Genomic DNA, 18,149 nt, shown 5'->3' with positions numbered 1-18,149 from the left:
GGTTTTTCCTCCTCAACGCCCCGCTTTTTACGCTAAAGTTTGACACTTTCTGTTAACTTTACTTTTTAAAACAGTAAAAAACTTTAGCGTAAAGAGCGGGGTGTTGAGGAGGAAAAGGCCCTTTCATATACGGAGTAATTTCTGTTCATTTTAAGTTTTTATTTATTTATTTATTATTACGAATAGCGGTAAGCATCAATGCTTGTCGCAAAAACACAAAAACACAAAATCATAATACTAATCTAAAGTAAATTGGCAATGACAAATTAAACAGCAAAAACTTCTAAATAAAACGACACTACACAACAAAAGCGTCTAAATAAAAAGGCGTATTTACTTTAACTCTACTAACAAAAGATAATTGGCCAATTTTTTTCAGTGGTTTTGGGGGATATAATTTATAATCATGCTGACGAGTAGAGTGATAATGGCTAAATTTAAAAAATAAATTTGGATCAACGTCATCCACTCCTTTAAATATACGAAACACATTTACAAGGTCATTGCGACGTCTACGAAACTTCAATGACGGGAGTTGAAGCCTAGAAAGTCTCTGCGGATAAGAAAGGCGCTGAAGGTATGGGACGAGCTAGTGGGCCTTCTCTGAACCTTTTCTATCCTATGCTCATCCGTTAGACTTAATGGAAACCAAACAGAAGCATTATACTCAAGAAGAGGGCGGACCATTGATTTGTATAGCAGTAAGAAATTACGAAGGTTAAACTTACTAAAGCTTCTCCTTATAGACGATAAACGATAATTCACATTCTTTACAATTTCCGAAACATGCTTATCAAATTTCAATTGGGTATCAAAGTAAACACCAAGGTCACGCACTATTTCGTTAGAAGGGATTCGTATGCCAGACAGCTGGTAAGTATGTACAGGTGGGAGTTTACAAGCATAGTGTAGAACAACACACTTAGAAGGGTTTATGAACATGGAATTAGATTCGCACCAATAAGTTAGAGAGTCAAGATCCTCCTGTAAAAGTTGCACATCGTTTTGGTCTCGTACTGGTAAATAAAGTTTTACATCATCCGCAAACATCTTGACAGTAGAATGCTGAACAGAGGAAGGCAGATCATTAATAAATAAACAAAATAAAATTGGACCCAGGCAGCTACCCTTGGGGACTCCGCTTAACACATTAATTGAGGATGACATAGCTTCACCAACAACAACCTGCTGAGTTCGTCCGTTTAGATAATCAGCAATAAATGCAATTGTTTTATTACCCAATTTATAAACTGCACATTTTTTAAGAAGGGTGGGTATTGAGACTTTGTCGAATGCCATTGAGAAGTCGATGTAAATGCAGTCAAAGGGTATAGCTAAATCGCCAAAATGTTGAAAATCCAAAGTAACCTCAAGAAGCTGAGTATTACAAGACCTATTATTTCGGAAACCATGCTGAGCAGGATTCCAAAGACGATTTCCGTCAAAATACTTTTGAACGCGTGAAACAATCAACTTTTCCATCACTCGGCAAAAAATAGACGTGATTGAAATTGGCCAATAATTTTTAAAATCTGACCTGGAGCCACTTTTGTGAAGCGGCTTCACCAAGGCCTTCTTCCACCCTGACGGACACAGTCCATGCGCCAATGATAAGTTAAATATATAGGTAAGTGGTTCTGCAATTTCATGAGCAATTTGTCTTATCATTATGTTCGGGAAACCGTCTATATCAGGCGCTTTAGATGTATCCAATTTTATAGGAATAGTATAAACTTCAGTCAATGAGAAACCTGAATCATCAAATGGAACAAGAATGTCCGGCAATGCAATCGACTCTACTTGAGATGCAAAATTAGCTTCATTTGAATTAATTGGCTGTGTTTTAACAAAAACTGAAGAAAAAATTTGGTTAAATATAAGATCCTTCTCAGAATCACTATCAATCTTTTGGTGTGTATCCTGATGTGTGAACGTAGATGAAGATGGTGCAAGGTTAGGCTTATTCCTATTTACATATTTCCAAAATAGTTTAGGTGATGCGGTGCCAGAGTGAATAATACGCGACTCAAGCTCTTCACGATTAGCCCTAAGAAGCCGAGTGACCTTGTTTCTTGCCAGTGAATACGCATGCCATTCACCTGAATCCTCTTGCAACTGAGTATTCAAATGCCCTTGTCTGACTACTTTACTATGTTGTGACTCAATATAAGACCGCCAAAGACTATTTTTTTCACGTATTGCTTGGAGTATGTGTCTCGGAAGTTTAGGATTATTTCTGCGACCGGAAAAATTCTTCACCAAAGGAACAAATTTGTCCCTACATTCCCTCAACACTTTTTTTTACAAAATCAAACTCGGTGTCCGGAGAAACATGATTATTTTTTTGTTCATGCATGATATTAATAGACAAAATAAATTGTTGCATTGATTCATAATCGGCTTTAGCATAATCAAGCCAATAAAACTCAAAACCTCTCTGTTGAGCATCAATATTCATGTGAATATCATGAAAAGAGAAATCACCAATGCAACAGCACAAACACACAAAAAAAAGAGACAGAAGGAGAAAAGGAAGACTGTTTTCCTAAATTAGTGATTAATATAGACCAGCACTTGAATGAGGCCTTAACCCTACTCATCCATACAATCACATAGGTCAAACAGCATAGCCAAACACAATCAACCATAAAGAATAATCCATGCACAGGCAGTTATGTCGTCAATAAGTATAAGTCGTCATTTAACAAACAATAGAAAAAATAATAAAGACAAATAATTCAGAGGCAACAACCCAACACAAGGGCTCATCAGGAGAATACACTGGCCTATAGGGTTTCGCCACTTTAAATTCTCTACCCAGCCAAGTGTTGTGGCTACCACAGAATATCCATGGCATCCCCGTGTCAGGTATCACCCCCAAAATACATGCCTATTAAAGTAAAAAAAAAAAAAAACAGCAAATGTAAAACAACCAAGTAACACCAAAACAAGCTTATCCTGTTAATATATCCCTCTTTTTAGCAACAATAGGTAAACTAAATATGATAAAATTTACCAAATCACAAATATTAACACATTGCAAAAAACCTGAATGAACCAAACAATTATAGAATTCATCTTTACCATGTGGCTATTTTTTAAAAAATCCGCTCTATTAGAAACACAATTCAAAATAAATGTCGCTGCAACATCATTTCTCGAACCTCCGATATTAGTTGAAAATTTCTTTAAGTATTTCCAGATAATTCTTTTGATATTTATTTAAAAGTTCGTTATAATGAAAACCAAATTTTTTAAATTGCCAAGTTAATTTATTTGCAGAAAACCTCTTGATATCAATTTTTGGCTTAAGATTTTACATCTGTTTTTAAAATCAATATAATTACTACAAATCCTTGCATAACGAAGTAACTGTGAGAAAAACGCTGAATATGTGATATTTGAGTGTATATTACTTTCAGGGAATGGGAAACTAATCACTTCAAAATCAAAATCATCCGTTTTATTATACATTTTAAAACTTAATTTATTATTATCACAAATATTAATATTTAAATCTAAGAAATGATCTTCATGACCTGCGCCATGACTAGGTTCAAGAGTAAGCTCTGATGGATATATATGTTTAGAAATATCAATGAAATCCTTACAATTTAAGACCAAAATATCATCTAAATATATTTTATTATTTGACAAAACATATTTTAAATTATTTGGATTATTCTTATCCATCATATATTTATATTCTAGTTGACTTAAAAACAAGTCAGCTATAAATGGGCTGGCATTCCCCCCCATGGGAATTCCCACGATTTGCTTGTACAAATCACCACCAAATCTCATATAAGTTTTGTATAAAACAAATTCTAATAACTCAAAAATCATATCCAAGCTGTAACATCTCAAGTTAACTGTAGTATTAAAGCAATTTGTCCACATAGCTTTTTTATTATAAGTGTCTATTTTTAAGAACCTTTTACTAGATAAGAGGAAAGATTTCTTGATAACAGTTTTTAAATTATCTAACACTACGTTAAGTGATAAATTAGTATACATTATCGCAAAATCGAAAGACTCAATTCTTTTAGCTGAAACCATTGTTAAAGAATCTATCACCTCCAGTGAATTATTAACACTCCATTATGGATTAAAATTTGAAAAGTTTTTAATACCAGAGCAATAGGTTTTAAGTTTATTTACAATTTCCTTTAAAATTAAAGAGAGGTCAGTAGCAGCAATGCGGGTTGGAAATTTAGCTGCTCCAGCAATAAACCGTGGTTTAGGGGATTCTTATGAAATTTTACAGTCCAATATAGGAAAGGGAACTTTTTATCATTGTCATTTAATTTAATATTAAAATTTTTAAAAAGTATTTCTTCAGTCTTTTCAACTAAATTCTCATCCTCTAAATTTACCTTTTCGTAAACATTAGTTGTGCATAACTCCCTTTTTAAGATATCACAATACAGCTTCTGACAAATTATGGCAAAATTATTATTAGCTTTATCCACTGGCACAATTACAAATTCATTCTGTAGATTAGCAATTGCTTGTTTAATCTTCGCTTTATAAAATAATGATTTAGTGTTACTATTTTTTAAGTTAGAATATATTTTATTTCTTATTCTACTAATAATTAAATTCTTCCAACTATGAAAACTCTCTTTATTTTTATTCTCTTTCTTACACCACTTATCAATAAATAAATCAAAATCATTTTCCAAGCCATCAAGAACACTCGATGGTTTCAGATGATGAGAAAGACGGAAATTAGCCCCTTTATTCATTATAATTTGAAGATCATCTTGCTTTATTATTGACCCGTCCCCTGTTATACCATGTTTGTAAGTAGGATTTACAAATGGGCCAAGTTGCTTACAATTACAAACCGGTTTCCAATTTATATCACTATCTAATCTTTTAAATATTAAATTATAATTTAAAATAATTTGCCCAGTAGTTTTTGAAAATTTATAAGTTAAAACTGGACTATCATTATAATTCAAATTACTAGGAAGGGCCTGTTTCACATGCCGCTGATTTAAAATTTCTGGTAAATTAATATCTTCAATCTGCTTACAAGTAAAATTAATAGGTAAATATAATCTGTTATCCTTATTACCAATCTTATCAAACTTTTTCTTTTTTGAAATAAATTTCGTTTTAGTTAGAATGCAAATTGTATCACATATTACTTTAAAATTATATTCAAGAGCTGTATTATTCTTAACAATCCAGAAAAGTTTGATTAAATTCCTCTTGGATAAATTATTTAGACATTTTATTACTGAAATCATACCCTTAGATTCAAGTAGCTGGCATAGATCTATAAAAAGCATATGTAAATCTAATTCATTTTTTCTATTATTTTTCCTATGTCCTCTCGATCGTTTTTTACGTTTAGTAGGACAAGTAAAAGAAGGATGGTCCATAAAACCATCAATACATTTAACAACAACCTGAGACATGTCACCATATTTTGCTACACGATCATTTAGCCTAAAAGGATAAGCTGTACCAAGAGTATGGATCCAGAAATCCTCCTGTTTACACAGTCTACTATTCTTCTCTTCTTTATTTAAAATTTCTAACTCTAAATTTTTTAAAATTGTGACAGTTATACCTGATATGTAACATTTACCATTATTACAATGTTGAACTAGATAGTTATTAGTTTTTTCATTATTAACTGTTGTCTTGTGTCCAGAAAATCTTTTATATATATTATTAGTTGTTTCCCCCACATATTGTAGGCAGCATTTATTACATTCTAATAGGTAAATTACATTGGTTGTTCTACAATTAACATTACCACGTAACTTGCATGCAAAATTTTTATTATACAATGTACTCTTAACAGAAGTCCGTGGAATAAAATAATCTTGGCAAAGAAAACAACGACTCTTACACTTACTAACTTTCAAAAAGTCGTTCCGAGTTCCGAGGCTAATATTTGTGTTTTGTTGCATTAAAAGTTATTGAAAATAAATCCAAAACAAACCAACATCCAAATCAAAATCCAACAATCAAAGTCCAAAAAACATGCCAAGGTCAATAGGTCAATAAATACATAAACAAAAACATGAAACAACATGAAATTTGCATAAGTGCAAACTCACCAATAATTAACAATATCAGGTTAAAAACCTGATTTTGGGCATATCCTCGTCTATGGATATGCCCTGAGTATCCATAGATGTCACACTTAAGGGAATTAAGTATTAAGAAGCCACCCAATCTTCTTTGTAAATAAAGAGCAAGATCTTTGGTTTACCATTGACAGTGAACTAAACTTCAGTACCAATCTTAAGAAATCTGTGGCTAGTTAAATATAACCTTTCAACTCCCTCCCCAAAAGCCATTAACCTTTATTAAAAAAACATACAACAGTTTTGAAAGACGTGCCACCAAACTCATATCCAGCAGGTGAAAACTTTTCTACCCTTCCAGACTAGCTAAGCTAGTACTCAAAACACTTGTTTAAATAAGAATTAGAGATGAGCCCCCTTTGGAGTTTAAAAGACCACCCTTTCCGTACAAACCCAATATGCCCTCACCCAAGACTGGAGGACAACAAAATCGTCAAAATGATTTTTATACTCTGAAAATTTACTATAAAACTTTACACTTCAAAAACTATGCACTATAAAACTATATACTTTGAAATTTCCTCATATCTTGTTCAGTGAATGATTGTTGAGAGAGCCTTGTAAACTACTGTGTAATTTTCTGCCTTTCTGTCTTATGCAATCAGCATCAATGAGGCTTAAAAGCATCAATGTTAGTCCCTTTGTTATAGGATATGGTGAATGAAGGATAATTTGTTGATCTTTTTATTGCTTTTGTACATCGTTCTCTGGTTTCATTTGCAAGTATCTATCTATTCATTGGGCATCAATGAGGAAGGGAGCAGGAAGAGCCTGTGCCCCTCTCAAGATTTTGAAAAAAAACTTTTACACGAGTTTTTATTGAAAAATCCTTTTTTGTAGTTCGATTGAAATAATTACAAAAACAAATATGTAACTTTTGATATTGAAATGCAAATTTCTACCCCCCCCCCCCGAATTGTCATTTATTTTCGCAACTCTATCCGTGATGCATCATACTCAAATACATTGGATTTCTGTTTGTTTTAAGTTTTAATGTCGCTACTTACTTTCCATTAAAAAAACTTGTTTTTTTTTAATTTAATCTTTGTGATAGATCTATGTAACAAACTTCTGCAACTGAAAAATTAAACAAAAATAAAACACTAGGTCCTATATATGCTGCTATTATATAGATTTTATATATATATATATATATATATATATATATATATATATATATATATATATATATATATATATATATATATATATATATATATATATATATATATATAGATTATAATTATATATTATATCTAACATATAGCTTCTATTATGGCTACAATTTCATAGTGAATTCATAATTCTCGCTGCAAACGGCATTCTGTATTTTCAAAAATCTAGAAAAAAATCCTACCAAGGTCCAAAAATCCTGAATACCAGGAAAAATCATGGAAAGTTAAAGCACTGGCGAAACCCTCAGTGTAAGAAGAGTCCCTTGCATGGCTAGGCAAGTCTTTTTTGTGTCTTTTTTAAATATCTTTCTCTGTTTCCATTGTCGAACATCAGCTTCGACCCTTTTGGATAAGGTCCCCCCCCCCTAGACCAACGGGGTGGGTCCACCCCTGTTGGGATCCATGCTCTAAGTTTCCACGAACGGGATATCTGTTTTTAGGAAACCAATTTCAGTGTGTCTGCTGGTCAACCATCTTAACAATATATTCAGCCTCTATAGTTCAGGGTTCCCGGGTGGCTAGAATACAAGCCAGTTAATACCGACTAAAAGGTGATTTCTGCCATTATGGTTAAATTTTATTATTTAAGAATTAATGACGCTTCTTGACTACTAAGGTCCTTGCGTCGGCCCTGCAGTGCATTCCTGCAGCGTGATTCGATCTCTGGGTCCCGTATTACCAAGCTAAGGTCAAATCCACTGCACCATCACAGGACGCCAGTATGGTTAAAATAAAGTGGCATGGATAAAATCAAATAACTGGCTAAAATCAAATTTATAACTGCTACTATGCTATTTTGGTAGCACTCCGCTATTTTAATGCTGTTATTTCTCTTTCACGTATTAATAAACCGTGTAATAAACCGTGTAACCGCGTGTAACATACTGTCAGTAAAACAAGAAGGAAAAGCTATGAAATTTACAAATTCAGTTCTTGAAGTAGCCTATTTACTAACCGCATATCGTATCAACGTACGCAACAAGATGCCTCCTCAGTTTTCAATAGCTTCCTCGCTCTAATGTAATACAGTACCGACTCCCGGTATAAATAAGTCTCGGGAATCAACCTGACCTGATGACTCACAGCATAGCCCATGGCTGCTTGAAAAGTGGATGCGACTTGATCGTATTAACCCCAGACCCGTTTCTGGACTGGAGTAGGCGAGCTAACTAGTTCGGGAATCAACCCTGGTTGTAAAATAGTCGGAACGGAAAACAACAAAGAAACAACAGTAAAGATTGATACTTAGATAAGATCAGTGTGATTTGAGTTTAAGAATTGAGAGTAAAAACAACTAAATTCAATTCTAACGTAAATTCTCTGAAAATCTGGAAATCCGACGGATCAAATTCTCATCCGTCAAACACCTACAAAATTCGTTTTTGACGAAAAAATCCGTCAAAGTGGAAACGCTGCTCCAGTACCACCTTCCCCCTCTAAATTTTCAGCAAAAAGACCGGTGGGTTTTTCTTTCACAGATAGGCTTGAAACTTATAAGTCACGTTCCTTGACTCAACAGTGCACGAGGGAATATTTTCAGAAGTATGTGTCCCTCCACTGTTGCAAAAACCTGCTTGGATCTGAATGAACCTCTGAATGCACGTATCTTGGCCCAAAAGAATAAGAAGGCAGATATTCAGATGTGCCATTTACACAAATTCCAAGCCAAAACTACCTTCTGCATGCAAGTTCTTAGATTCACTTTATATTTGTTTTGTAGGGAACAAAACACAATATATATATATATATATATATATATATATATATATATATATATATATATATATATATATATATATGAAAAGAGAAATCACCAATGCTACAGCACAAACACAAAAAAAAAAAAAAAAAAAAAAAAAAAAAAAAAAAAAAAAAAAAAAAAAAAAAAAGAGACAGAAGGAGAAAAGGAAGACTGTTTTCATAAAATAGTGATTAATATAGACCAGCACTTGAATGAGGCCTTAACCCTACTCATCCATACAATCACATAGGTCAAACAGCATAGCCACACACAATCGACCATAAAGAATAATCCATGGACAGGCAGTCATGTCGTCAATAAGTATAAGTCGTCATTTACCAAACAATAGAAAAAATAATATAGACAAATAATTCAGAGGCAACACCCAACATAAGGGCTCATCAGGAGAATACACTGGCCTATATAGGGTTTCGCCACTCTAAATTCTCTACCCAGCACAGTGTTGTGGCTACCATAGAATATCCATGGCATCCCCGCGTCAGGTATCACCCCCAAAATACATGCCTATGAAAAAAAAAACAGCAAATGTAAAACAACCAAGTAAAACCAAAAACAAGCTTATCCTGTTAATATATCCCTCCTTTTAGCAACAATAGGTAAACTAAATATTATAAATTTTACCAAATCACAAATATTAACACATTGCAAAAAACCTGAATGAACTAAACAATTATAGAATTCATCTTTACCATGTGGCTAATTTTTTAGAAAATCCGCTCAATTAGAAACACAATTCAAAATAAATGGCGCTGTGACAACATTTCTCGAACCTCCGAAATTAGTTAAAAATTTCTTTAAGTATTTCTAGATAATTCTTTTGATATTTATTTAAAAGTTCGTTATAATGAAAACTAAATTTTTTAAATTGCCAAGTTAATTTATTTGCAGAAAAACCTCTTGATATCAATTTTTGGCTAAAGATTTTACATCGCATGGCTGTTTGTAGTCTGAATGTGAAAGACATATCTATTAACAAATGAACTAACATCATTTTTATACAATCCTAATCAGGGGGGGGGGGTTAATACCAGAATTACCTTTCACTCAATTGGACTATCTGTCTTGGTTTTTTTCTACAATTAGCCATGACTTGATGCCCGCAACTATTTAGAATTGTCACAGGACCGTTAATTTGCATAACAGGACATAAAAATGGTCAATAAACATTTAATGCAAAAAAAAGAGAAAAAAAAAATCTGAAGTCCAAGAATTAAAGTAAACTTTATGCAATTAACGGCAAAAACAGAAAGGGTGGGGGATAAAACAACATCACATGCTAAAAGAAAAACAAATGCCGAATTTGTACTCTAAGTCAAATCCTGTAAAACCGAAAAACACTTAAAATCATGTCAAAATGTCGAAATGAAATATTTACAATTAAAGAAAGGATTGGGGATAAGACTTGGTAAAAAAAGGAAATAGAGTATAAATAAATATCACAAATGGGCAAAATAAATGACGAAAGATAAAAAAAAGTTGGCATAATTATTCTAACCACACACCATAAATTAAAATAAGGGACTGAGGAGTTAATTTTGGTAACGGACACAGATCAAGAATAATTAAGGCGCTCCAGAATAAAGGGGATAAAACTTTTCCGGAACCTCTCAGTAACTGCATAAATCGGAGAATACATTGGGATTACAAAGGAGGCTAAGTGGCGGAGTCGCGGTCTAATGGGGTCTTGAAAATCTGGGAAGATCTCCTCAGTATGGGGATTAGTAATTGCAGATTTAGCAAAACCCAAACAAATTTTTCCCTCTCCCTCCTTTCCTTTAATGTGGCAATGCGTGCGGTTTTAAGGAGGATGGAGCATGGAACTTTGCTCTCTTTTTGTGATCCTGAGCGAACACTTTTGAATCGACTGGATTTTTGTCCATAAGATCACTTGAAATTTGTGAATGCAAGATCCGACGTGCATATTCTAATAGTGATCTGAAAAATGACAAATAAACAAGGAGGGAAGGTTGCTTAAGGCAATAAAATTTGTTTAAAAGTTTGAACATGGATATTGAAACATTTGCTCGTTTTACCAATATTCGAAACAGGCATGTCCTTAAGAGCACTTAAGATTATCTGAAATTGTGTTAGCGGAATTAACTTTCATATTTATATTCTTAGCTTCATCCAAAATATGGGTTAGAATTTCGAGGGAGTCACTTTTAATATTCCTGTGACGTACTTCTAGGGTGGACAAGTCATCCACGTACTTCCACCTTTTGGGGGAATTCTTTACCAATATCGTTAATTATTACTAGAAATAAGAGTGGTCTCAATAAGGTTCCTTGAGAATTTCCACAGTAAATAGGGAGGGGGTTAGAGAAAATATTCTTTATTTTACAACCTGAGATCTATTTGAAAGAAACAACATAACAATATTTACTAAGAGAGGATCAAGCTCAAAGTTAACTAGTAGCAAACAAATTATGATAGTGTGGTCAACCAGGTCAAAAGCTTTTTGGAAATCAACTAAGACAAGGTTTAGCCAAACATTTGCTTTCTCGAGATTACCTACGATGGTATGCCCTAAGTGTACAAGGTAATGGGTGTTAGAAGATTTCCTTAAATTACCGAACTGTCGGACTACGTCAATACGTGGACAAAGTTGAACTATTTGCCAGACACAGAAGAAACCTTCCTAAAGTTTGAAAAAAAATATTTCTCTTTTTGCTTACGTTGGCGAAAGTCAGATTGGTAGATTTTTTGGAACTGGTGTTTTGAAACCTTGTTTCCAAATTTTGTGATGTGGTTGAAAATATTTAATAAAAGTTCTGCAATTTTGTCTGAAAAGGCTCTAATTAAGTCAATTGGGATATCCAAGGGGTAAATGCTCGATTTTCTAAGCTTTAGGATTTTATTTGTAATATCAGAGGGGGAAATTAGAGAGAAGAAGGTATTGGAAGAACTAGTTGGACTTGAGCCAGTGAAAGGGGGGAAATTTTGAACAATAGAAGCTAGGTACATGTTCAAATCGTTGGCAGTCTTATTAGGGGGTTCAGGGAGATTAAAATCAATTTCAGAAGGACTTATTCCACGTATCTCTTTAATTTTCCTGTACCATTGCTTGGGCTTGTTTCAATATAGATCTTTCTGATTTGCTCAATTTTTTCTTTAGGAACTTCCTTAGACTCTTAGCCTCAGTAATACGATCTTTCTTGAAAAAAAAATATTTTTTTTTCTTACTAGATTTTTTAAACTCTCAGTAACATAAGGCTTATATGTAGAGCACGTATTATTTTTATTTTCTCAGGAAAATGGGATTCATGATTAATCCTCGATAAATTTTGGAGGAATAATGCCTTGCAGTCAATGTCGTTTGTTTGATGCACATTTGAACAGTTTTAAGCAGTAATCCAAGAGTCAAAATTATAGAGTCCTGAGTCAATAAGAGGTCTATAACCAGTTTCAAACAGTTCGTGGTAACGAACTGTAGTAAGGAGCGACCCGGCTCAATAGTAAACGAAAGTCTAAAAAACAGAGTTTTGATGGTAAAAGATACATCAAAAGAATCGGATTTTTATGCTGATTCAAAATATATAAGTTTCATCAAATTTAGTCTCTGTCATCAAAAGTTACGAGCCTGAGGAAATTTGCCTTATTTTGGAAAATAGGCGGAAACAACCCTTAAAAGTCGTAGAATCTTAACGAAAATCACACCATCGCATTCGGCGTATCAGAGAACCCTGTAGCAAAAATCAAGCTCCTACCTACAAAAATGTGGAATTTCGTATTTTTTGCCAGAAGACAAATCACGGGTGCATGTTTTTTTTTTTTTTTTTCTTTTCCCCAGAGGTCATCGTATCGACCAAGTGGTCCTAGAATGTCACGAGAGGGCTCATTCTAACGGAAAGGAACAGTTCTAGTGCCCTTTTTAAGTGACCAAAAAATTGGCCGGCACCTAGGCCCCCTCCCATGCTCTTTTTTTCCCAAAGTCAACGGATCAAAATTTTGAAATAGCCATTTTGTTCCACATAGTCCAAAATCATGATAACTATGTCTTTAGGAATGACTTACTCCCCCAAAATTCCTGGGGGAGGGGCTGCAATGTACAAACTTTGACCAGTGTTTACATACAGTAATGGTTATTGGGAAGTGTACAGACGTTTTCAGGGGGATTTGTTTGGTTTGCGGGGTGGGGTTGAGGGGAGGGGGCCACTTGTGAGGGGGCCAAGCGTGGAGGAACATGTCATGGGGGAAGAAACATTCAATGAAAAGGGCGCAGCATTTTCTAGCATTACTATAAAAAAACAATGAAAAAATAAACATGAAAACGTTTTTTCAATTGAAAGTAAGGATTAGCATTGAAACTTAAAACGAACAGAGATTATTACGCATATGACGGGTTCTAAAAATACTTTAGCATAAAGAGCGAGGTATTTAGGAGGAGATAAATACCTCGCTCTTTATGCTAAAGTATTTTTAGTAATTTCAACTATTTATTCTACGGCCTTTCTGATTCAGGGGTCATTCTTAAAGAATTGGGAAAAAACTTATGATTTAATGTGAAGAGCGAGGTATTAACAAGGGTAAAAACCCCCTTGTATACATAATAAAAATATAAGAATATAAAAGTTTATTACGTAAGTTAATTCTTAAGTTACGTATATTTTTTACTAATAAAAACGTTCGTTAAAAATAAAAAGTTCTAGTTGCCTTTTTAAGTAGCCAAAAAATTGGAGGGTAACTAGGCCTCCTTCCCCATCCCTTATTTCTCAAAATCGTCTGATCAAAACTAAGAAGAAGCCATTTAGTCAAAAAAAGAATTAATATACAAATTCCATTTTAATAATTTATGTGCGGAGTGCCAAAATCAAACATAAACTAATTCAAAACATTCAGAAATTAAATTTTAAAAAAACTAGTTTTTTAACTGAAAGTAAGGAGCGACATTAAAACTTAAAACGAACAGAAATTATTCCGTATATGAAATGGGTTGTCCCCTCCGCAATCCCTCGCTCTTTATGCTCAAGTTAGACTCTTTGCCACAATTCTACTTTTTAAAACAATTAAAAACTTTAGCGTAAAGAGCGAGGGATTGCGGAGGGGACAACCCATTTCATATGCGGAGTAATTTCTGTTCGTTTTAAGTTTTGATGTCGCTCCTTACTTTCAGTTAAAAAAAACTATTTTTATTTATTTAATCAGTAACAGAAAACAACTGTTTCACTTCAGCCAGCGGAAATAGGAGAAAGCTGAAGTGTTATTTACCCCCTAGAGGGGGCAGAGTCGAGACGGGTCTGTAAAAGATCGAAAGATTGGTGCAAATTAAATCAAGAGCAGTATTGACTTTAGTAGTTGGGACCTTTATAATCTGTTCTAAATTAAAAACATTACAGGTAGATTCAAGTTTTAAATTATTTGCGTCACCCATCAGGAAAATTCGTGCGTTTGGATATTTGGATAGTACAGAGTCAGCACCTGAATGTAATTTTTCAGTAAAATTTATTCTGTCAGCGGATCTCGGATTAGGAGAGTAATAAAAAATACACAGGACAATTGAATTGAAAGGACATGGCAAGACTTTAGGTCGAACAGACGCCCACATAATCTAATCAAAGGGAGCAAGACACGGAATTGAAACTTTATTTGAGTATATGTCATCACGGACAAAGGACAGAATTCGGCCCCCCTTCTTACCCAGAGGGTGGTTTACTGGTCTGAGTTTAATAAACTTTGAAAAAATGTTAATTTTTAACATGGGCAAATTTTGAGCTTGTATTTAAGTAATAAGTAATTTTATTACCAATAAACTTCCATTTATAAATAGAAATATCCCAAAGGGCTCAATGGCCCATTATTTGGGGAAAAAAATATAAATAAATATTAAGTATATTCAAACTTATAATATAATTGGGTTCTACTGACCAATCTCCACCCAAGTACAGCCGGTCTCCGCACCGCCTACATTAAAAAAAACAACAAAAAATAATAAACAAATCATCACCGAGGAACCAACACTCACACTACCCAAATCTAAAAAAACAAAAAAAAACTTCTTTCTAAATAATTAAATCTAAATAATTAATCAATATAAGTAACTGATCAATAATGTAATTTGTTTTAATTTAATTCTTTTTCATAAAAAATTCTTTAACTGTTTGAAAGAGCCTAGGGTACAGGACCGTCGAATCCCAACAGGAATGGTGTTCCAGGCACACCCGACAGCAACTATCAGAACCAAGTCTGAGCGCAACGCAGGGGTGGATGGCACCAGCACATTATCCTGGTTCCTAGTTTCATAAGGACTGACATTTCTAGCAAGCTCAAGTTGCCCGGAAAACTTGATGGAAGGTCTCCACGGAAATATTGAAATTCAATCACAGAGAGGTGTAGCGAATGAATATCTTTTATCTTCAGAAGTTCAACAGAAAGATGGGTGATAGACTGCAGAACTTCTAATGATTTCAGCTGGAGATTATGTAAAGGTATAAGTAAAGATGGAAGTGTAGACATCCACACTGACGAGCAGTAACATAAATAAGGGTAAATAAGAGATAAGTATAATAGACGAAGGACAGAGAAAGGAAAGACTCGTTTCAACTTCTAGGTAATTTCAAAGCCTCGTGAGACCTTTAACCTTATCGACTCAATATGCCGCTTGAAAGATAGGTTTTCATCTAGAAAATGATTTGTTCGTTTCCCCAAGGAAAGGAAGAGACCAGTCAGCTGGGTGGGATATGGATCCCCTAGATGTTCGAAACTCTGTCACAGTAGTGCAGCTTTTGCCTATGCGGGAGAATATAAGAAGAAACGATTCTTGTATAATAGCAATAATAGAATAATAGCAAGTACATCTTATCTATATATTTTAGAAAGTGTCTATATATTCATTAAGTTTTTCAAAGTTAAGGCTCTCAGCATTGCTCAACAAAAGTGTGGGGAATTGAAAACGATTTGTGATGGTACCGTTTTTAGACTTCACCTTTTTTTATTTCACAGATGAGGTTAGCAGTTCTATTGGGATTCGTGTCAGGGGCTAAGCTCGTGTAGTCTAAACAAGGGGCGAGGGATCATATACATATTTTTCATATGCAAGGGTAATTAAATGGGAAGGCACTAGCGGAAAATCTAAACAGCAGTAACCAAGTAGCGTTTGATTTGGGGTGAACTGGAGGAGTTAAGAGAGATGAGGTTATTTTCCCAAGAATATGGTACGAAGATTCCCAGTTGAGTGGATTCACAACGGAGCAGACAAGGATGGGTAACGGAAAGCAGGTGGCAGGATGGTTGGGAGGGTGAGTGGGCTTATTTTGGAAAGAGAAGAAAGAGGGTATGGATGTTGGGATATCCTTTGGATAGGTGTTCCATTGGAAAGGACAGGTTTAATTAGCAGTTGGCTTGACGGGTTTCTTGTATGCGAGCTATAGTCTATCAAAATGTTCAATACAATTAGGAGAATAAAGATGGCTTTTGGGCAGCTCAGTTTTGCACAGCCAAAACATCTTCCACTTGGAATTTTTTTTACAAATATCAACATGGGGATATTAAATTTGATTGGTAGAGAACATCGAGGGTTTAGAACATATTGTCTTGCAGGGTACATCTTGACTTCATCTAAGAAATACTGACCATCATCCTTTATAGTCCAGGCGCTAGCTGGCTTCAAAGTTTCATAGTTAAAAGGTTATCCTCTATCATTGAGTGAGAGTAACTTGTAAAAGGCAATATACAATCAGTGTCATCATCAGATGCTTCTGATTAGTTTCTATTAGTGGGTTGTTATATGCATCTGAGAACAAGAAAAATTTGTATCCTTCTCTATCACACAAAGAATTTGTTGTAATCAGAATTCATAGAGCGTCTTTATCTTCAGTGGCCAAGGGTTGAATACTTGTCCTAATTGATATACATTTGTTTGTTTTTTATACATTTGGCGGTAGAAAAATTTGTCTTCAGGCTTATGGTTACATAATGAGTAATTTCCCTGCTACAAAATTGATCCATGGAATAAACTATTATTTTCAAAATCTTCACATATATTATTGTTATAGAAACAAGTAAGGATGTTAAGTTTTTTTGTAAGTTTATCCTGAAAACTTTTAATAAATTTCTACTTTTTCTGGAAAATTTGAAAACGGCGAATGCCGTTTTTCCTCACTTCTGTTTTTATTGTGACTGGCACCTGTTGTCTCAAAGACGATATAGGCCATAAGCTTGTTTGTTAATGCAACTAGTTGTTTAATACTTTAATCACCTACTTGCGTGTTTAAATAATTGCCTATCACTGGTTCTTCTTTGGACTATTTTCTTCTTCTGTATTAAATAAATAAAAATTTATGAAAAATAAACAGAACACACCTTAAAGTGTCAAGAATATCTAATTAAAAAAATATGATTAGATGTCAAGCTAATTAAACATTGGACAATTAGATGGACATCTAATTAAACATTTTCGCCCCTTGAACGTATCTTAGGTCTATTCATGCCTGATAACCGCGATTTTCTGAGATTTACAGTCTATGGGTTGTTTGAAAAATATGAAGTTTTAAGGCAGTATTACATTTTTGTCAGTGTTACCTTGTTGAACTGTCAAAATAAGTAATCAAAATAAATTATTTAAGTTTGACAATGCTTTTTATCTGTGAAAACATTAACATTTTGTGTTTAGATCATTTTTCACATACTTCTGTTTTAATTTTTTTTTTCAATTTGTTGCCTGCTACCTCCCAAAACTATACAGATTTTGTGAAGTCTTTGCGTCGGGCTAACCACTCTTAGGCGAGTGGTTAGCATGCTGAACTTCAAATCGCTTGTCTGTTAGGACACAGGTTCGAGTCCTAATATCTCTGGATATTTGATTTGGAACAGAGGCCATTGGTACGACTCTACAAGTTCAGCCAGTGTCGGTCCAGCTGTAAATGGGTACCTGGAAAAATCTGGGGAAGGTAAACAAGAAGGGTGTGCAAAATTATGGGATAACCCCCCCCCCCCATTGCAAATCCTGGCTGAAGGGCTATGGAACAGAGGTTAGCAACACCGGTAGAGACTGTAGCTGCATGTAAGTCTAATGCCGTATTCTTTAATTTTTACCTAAGAATTTTGCTATTACTCAGTAGTCGAGGTTCCACTCTATCCATCTATCGAATTAAAACTGAATAAGAA

Source organism: Artemia franciscana, chromosome 7 (genome assembly GCF_032884065.1).
Source record: "Artemia franciscana chromosome 7, ASM3288406v1, whole genome shotgun sequence".
Classification (NCBI taxonomy): domain Eukaryota; kingdom Metazoa; phylum Arthropoda; class Branchiopoda; order Anostraca; family Artemiidae; genus Artemia; species Artemia franciscana.
The sequence above is the reverse complement of the archived record's forward strand: the minus strand, read 5'-3'. Positions refer to the sequence as shown.